Consider the following 7,084-nt stretch of genomic DNA (forward strand, 5'->3'; position numbering starts at 1 on the left):
TATCAATTATAAGCAAAATAGAAATGGTACAAACGTTGTTGATAATGTACTTGGTTTTTGAATTTCACAATGCCTCTGAAATTACTAATTTCTTTGGTTGATTTTTATATTTTTTCCTTTTTTTTTCAGGTAAAGTTTGAGTAAATATTTCTCTTTTAAAGGTAATTGGAATGAAAATGTGTGAATTTCCTTCTATTATATGAAAATATTAATATAAAATTAAACATACATTTTAACAAGACAACAAAAAATATGTCTCTTAATATTTATTTTATTTGGAAATGTACCAGTTAAGTAAAGCCATATTAGAAAACACCACACATGTCTACACCTCTCTTGATGATATTCCATGCAGAAATGACTACTGTAAACATTTTGTTATATATTTATTTAGCATAAATATGTTAATGAAAGTGTTGATGCAAGATAAAAATTCAGAAATGTATTCCTTTAGCTCTAAATTCTGATCATCTATACCTCTATTTATATAATAATTTTTTTTGCACATTGTGTATCTGGCATTATTAATATAATTTCAAGATGATTATTCTTTTTTAAGATTTTTTTGTCTGATAATATCTATTGATTGTGTTATATTTTTAAAACACTCTAATTTGGACATTGCCAGGATTATTTTACCTCAATCTTTGTTCCTATCTCTGATTTATTTTTTTATTGGATTAAATTCCTACAAGGGTATTTCTCAGTGAAAGGGCAAGCACAGATATATGGCTTTTGAAACACCACCAAATAGCCCTTCAAATGATTGTACTATTTCACACTTTCAACAATAATGTTATAGTGATAATTTGTGATAATTATACATATATGTATATATATGTATATATCCCAAAGTGTTATATATATATATATATATATATATATACATATATATGTGTGTGTATATGTATATCCCCCAAAGTGGTACATTGATAAATATTTGGTTTTCTATTTTAATTTCTAGTTATTTTTTATTAGTGATGCTACACATCTTTGCATATTTGCTTTTCTACTGTATTTTTATTTTTGAGAAATTTCTGTCAGGAATATTTGTGACTTCTTGAATTTAGTAGCTATTAAAATAACACATTTATAGACTAATCTTAACATTATGTAACTGTGTAATATATTTCTAGATCATGTGATTTTTGTTTTTTGTGGGATTTTTGTGGGTTTTTTGGCTCATGGTTACATTTCCACTAAAAAAATTAGAATAATGTTTCACAGATGTACATAAAACTAAAAATTAATACAAACAATATTTCAATTTCATATAAAATATCAACAAGCAATAAAATGATTGTATGTTTGAGTAAAGAATCATGAACTTTTATCTACCTAGAAAATAGATTTATAAGCATGATGATTTTGCAGAGGTAGATAAAGAAAAATATGTATAAATTTTGTATATCTGAAAAATTATGTGTATCTGAAAACTAGATATTATTTGAAATGGCAAGTTGTTTACCCCTTCTCCTAGCACTCTGTTAGCAAATATAGTCAAATATGTGACTCTATTATAAAGAATTTATAAAACCACTTGAAATATCCAGGGGAATTATTGTGCTTAGAGAAATCAGATGAGACATATGCAACAGGAAATTACTTAATCCAGTAGTATTATTGTCAGTGCTAATTACTTCAATGGAACCACCGAACTATAAAGTAGATGAATGACATCACAGAATATGTGTCGAAGATATGAAGGTTAACTTCATACTTTTTTGTTCTCTTTTGCACAGAAAATTCACACTAAATTTATTTTAGGCTATCATTACATTTGAATCTTGGGTTATAGACTGAAAAGGTACATTGGGAAATATCAAGGAAGCACCACTTACGTATACGAAAGAAAGGGTGTTGCTATGTGAATGAAATTAATTATTTCCTATGCCAAAACACATAGTATTATTTCGCAGAAAAGAACTGAGGCGCAATTCTGACTCTCGATTCGGTGATATGGAATACTACCTATTATCCATTCATTGTTATTTAGTTTATCTTTCCCACAAACTCTAAGGAAAACTCTGCAGTGAATAAAAACATGCCTTCTCTCATTGCTGAATGCTTTAAGGATAGAGTAAAAGTGGTCTTGTGAGTTTCTGAGTTGAAATATTAAATTGCAAAATATACTTTTTGTTTTTATGATGTCACAAAACCAAAAATCATAATTTCGTGATTTTAAATAATCTTTCTGGGTAATCTTGTCAATGCATCTTGTTTCTTGAATTGTCAAAAACATTGTTCCAGAACATTAAATCCCTGACTTCTAATATTTAGGGTGACATATTAAGATTCCTTAAAATGGTCTGATAGCCAAAATACTGTTTTCTAAACTTTGATAATTTTCTTTCATTTCCAAAAAATAAATAAAGTGACATTATCATGCATATTTTAAAACATATTCAAATACTTTAACAGAACATGAAGGAATACTTTCTTGAGCCAAACACAATATGAGAATAGATTCAGAATTCATTAGTACTTTCTTCAAGTTGAAATATTCAACCTTACAGTTTCTGGATATAATATTCTTTTTTGATTTGTTGTTGTTGTTGTTGTTGTTGCTGTATAGAGTGTATAATATGGCCTTTAGTGAAGAATTGCTCCTTTATCTTATAGTCTATATTCAATCCAATGGTCCACTTAACTGCCTTAAAAGCTCAAAATATGTTGAGTCAGCAATAATAGTTTTATTATTGAGTAGCAATAATCCAGTTTTATTTTACAACACTTATACTGAAATGAAACATACAAAATTACTGTGTCATTGTGTGGAATGAAGTTGCTCCATATAGCGTTTCTTTCAGGCAAAGGAATTATATTTCTGCTTATCAATGGTTAATTCATCATTTCATTTTCATTATAAATTCAAGATTGACCCTAAAACCCTGAAGCAATTATCTTCATCAATAATCATCATTGTTATTTTTACGATCCCTATTTTACTGGACACTTTTAATGGTAACTTTCCTGAGTCTTGACATGCATTATCTTATCTAAACAATAAACAAAAGAAAGAGGTCCTATTGTTATTCTATTTTGCAGAGGGAGATTTTGAAGCTTCAAATTAATGAGGTCTCAGAGAAAATAAAATGATTAGTAGAACAAGTTGGATTTCATGATCTTGGAGAAATCTGCTTCAATGATATATATTCTTGAAATTCAACTTCTTCATTAATTGTCATATTTAGAAAAGTCATTTTCTTTCTTTTTTTTTTAAAGATTTTATTTATTTATTTGAGACAGAGAGAATGAGAGAGACAGAGAGCACATGAGAGGGGGGAGGGTCAGAGGGAGAAGCAGGCTCCCCGACGAGCAGGGAGCCCGATGCGGGACTCGATCCCAGGACTCCAGGATCATGACCTGAGCCGAAGGCAGTCGCCCAACCAACTGAGCCACCCAGGCGCCCGAAAAGTCATTTTCTTTTATTGAATTTACTTAACTTGCTATGTTAAACTAGTTTCCTAACAAAAATATCATGGATTTATCTCACGTTTCTGAAAAAAATTATTTTTTTTCTCTTATTGAGCTGTGTTTTTATACTAAGGGCATTTATAGAAGACTCATGTTTTCTTGCAAAATATGAAGGATATAACTCATAACTGTTACTTTCAGACAGATCAGTAGCACTTTACAAAAGCTGGGGTCCAAGTATATTTTATTTTAAAACTTAAAGTATTCTTAGATCTAGGACTAGATTTCAAAGATGATCTTGCAATGTTCCTGCACACCAAGTCTCCTGACAGAATTGCTAATGTAATCATTTCTGTGGGACAGAGCTGGGGGGTTTAGTGGTCAGCTGAAAATACCATTATTCTCTTTCCCCATTACCTCTGAACTCTAACTTCTACACTCAAATGTTTGCAACTTGAACAATCATGTAAAAACAAGAACTGATTATGAGAGACTTAATAATAAAAAATAGTATTTATTGCATCTATAGTGTTCGCTAGGCCCTGTGACTGATGATGACAGCAAAAATCTAAAAGGATGTGATCTTTAGTAAGAGTTTAAAGAGGGGTCTTATTCGGTTTATGATATATTTTGCAATTTCGAGTAATTTTAAAATTGCAATGTATAATAAAAACTCTGGAAATATCTTGTTAAAAGCATATCATAGGTGATTAAGACAGGAGTCTTTTTGTCTGGATTTTGCCTGAGTCCCCAAATGCTGACTTAGTACTTTGTAAACACTCAAGCTACTAGAGTGCATCATGTAGCACACAGACACAGTGCAAGAGGAGATAGGTTAGCAAGGACCAGAGAAGGAGACAAACCATAAGAGACTCTTAGTCTTAGGAAACAAACTGAGGGTTGCTGGAGGGGAGGGGGGTGGGAGGGATGGGGTGGCTTGGTGATGGACATTGGGGAGGGTATGTGCTATGGTGAGCGCTGTGAACTGTCTAAGACTGATAAATCACAGACCAGTACCCCTGAAACAAATAATACATTATATGTTAAAAAAAAAAATAAAAAGGTTAGCAGGGAGCATCTCATTCTATACAGCTAGACTCTGTAAGAACAGAGAGCCAAAAACTATAGAGATGACTCCCTCGGGAAGTGTAGTCAGTCTCCACAAAGGGAAAGGCAAACAGTCTTTTCCAATCCATAGATTTTTTTTTTTAAAGATTTTATTTATTTATTTGACAGAGAGAGACACAGTGAGAGAGGGAACACAAGCAGGGGGAGTGGGAGAGGGAGAAGCAGGCTTCCTGCTGAGCAGGGAGCCTGATGCGGGGCTAGATCCCAGGACCCTGGCATCATGACCTGAGCCGAAGGCAGCCGCTTAACGACTGAGCCACCCAGGTGCCCATCCAATCCATAGATTAAGTGAGGGTGTCCTGGGACTACTCACAGGTTTGTCCCCTCAAATGTGGATAACTGAATTGTACCCATCTGAGCTGTCTAATGGTGTGGCTAGGTATGAGTTGACCTGGCAGAACACATAGGAGACTGCGTCTGGAACGAACTGCACTTTCACTGATGGGGGGGGAGGGGGCGGGGGGCGGCAAAGACATGTAAGCCTGAGAATTAGATAAGAATTCCAAGGAAAGAATTTTATTCTTCAAAAGGAATAAAATCGCAAAAGAAGGGGAGGGAAACTGGAAACACAGAGGCTCAGGGTAACATCTCAATTAGCTAGATGGTAGAAACACGTTACTCCCATGAAGGAAATCCCATCAGAGATGCCCCTGGAGGACCTGAATACCCTGCAGAAGAAACCATGAAACAGCTTGAGTTATGCACGGACTGTAGAGAAGACCCCATACCATGCAACAATGGTTGCACGCAGGCAGGTGTGGACCCCTTCTTTTGGGGGCTTGAGGCTCACATAATTTTGGAAACTCTCTTAAAAGATTACAGAATCCTTAACATAAAATCATGTATTAAAGGAATATCTGTTTAGAATGCAGAATCACAATAAATTATGTTTCTATAAATTGGTTCTCGTTTTTAACAAGATTGCTAGAGGATTTTTTATGTGCAGTGATATTTTAAAATCGCTGACTCAGAACAACAAAATACAACCCAAACTGAAAAATTACTGTAAACAACTTAATGGGATAGGCCACATCCTCTCATTATTTTGCTTTTGTCATCTGTCATACAGGTTAGCAAATAATAGGCAGTTCATTGATAGCAGTAATCATTATGCAATTTCTCTAGCAAAGTTATTTTTCTTGAACAGTTTAGGTTGGAAGCATTAGAATAAGGAAGTTAGGATTTTGGTATCTTTTTAGAGGCTTAAACATAACAATATGTTTGATCATGACACGACAGGTCCAAGCACTACCTCTGAAAAGTGAGGCCTCGCTTAATTTTCTAATTTGATAAGTAATAAAATTATATTATTTGTTTTAAATATAGTATCCTGAAAATGCAAAGGAAATATTCATTAAATGAATAATTGAAAGTAATTTTACCTAAATTGAAAGACCTCTTTGAAAAAAGGCATAAAATAAAGTTGAATTGTAACACAAATGAATAAGTGGATGAGTCTATATTTTTGAAATTTATAAATGTAAGCTATTCATGCAAATAGTGTATAATATACACAAATCTTTGTCATTAATTTTCTGGAAAATATTTTGTCCATAGGCTTTAATGGCTATCTTTGTATATGATTTTATATAGAGAATTATTTAAGGAAATTTTACTCACTTATTTCAGATCTGGAAAAACAATGTAAACTTTTTATTCACTGGGAAGAAACTGTAATCTCAGTAACCTTAAGATAATATTTTAAATTTTTATGAAATGTCTCCTATGTGCTTTAAATTCAAAACATACATATTCTCTAGATTGTTTCTTGCTTCTTTTCTTATTTTTTAACTTTCACACTGCCTTTTACTTTTTAATTAAACTTAGTCTTTTGATATAATTATGGATTCACATGCATTTATAAAAAATAATAGAGAGAGTTCCCAAGTGCACTTTAACCATTTTCCACCAATGATAATGCCTTGCTGCAGTGTAGTACAATGTCACACCCAGAATATTGGTTAATACCAATATAGTCAAGAACAGAAAATTTCCATCACCACAAGAATTCCTCAAGTTGCACTTTAATAGCTACAACCACTTTCTTTACACCCTACCTCCTCCTTTCCCCATAGCAGATACTAATCCATTCTCCATTTCTACAATCATGTCATTTCAAGAAGAGTGTATAAATACAATCATAGGATATGTAACCTTTTGTGATTAGCTTTTTTACACTCAACCAAAATGTATGGAGATTAAGATAGGTTGTTGCCTATATCAGTAGGGCATTCATTTTTACTGCTGAGTCTTACAGTAACAGTCTTACACAATTCACAGTGCTCACCATAGCACATACCCTCCCCAGTGTCTATCACCCAGCCACCCCATCCCTCCCAACCCCCACCACTCCAGCAACCCTCAGTTTGTTTCCTGAGATTAAGAACTCCTCATATCAGTGAGATCATATGATACATGTCTTTCTCTGAGGGTATCAGCATAATACCCTCATTGCAAATGGCAGGATTTCATTCCTTTTGATGGCTGCATAATATGCCATTGTGTGTGTGTGTGTGTGTGTGTGTGTGTGTGTGTGTGT

Source organism: Leptonychotes weddellii, chromosome 8 (assembly GCF_054177405.1).
Source record: "Leptonychotes weddellii isolate Sample4059 chromosome 8, ASM5417740v2, whole genome shotgun sequence".
In the NCBI taxonomy this organism is placed as follows: domain Eukaryota; kingdom Metazoa; phylum Chordata; class Mammalia; order Carnivora; family Phocidae; genus Leptonychotes; species Leptonychotes weddellii.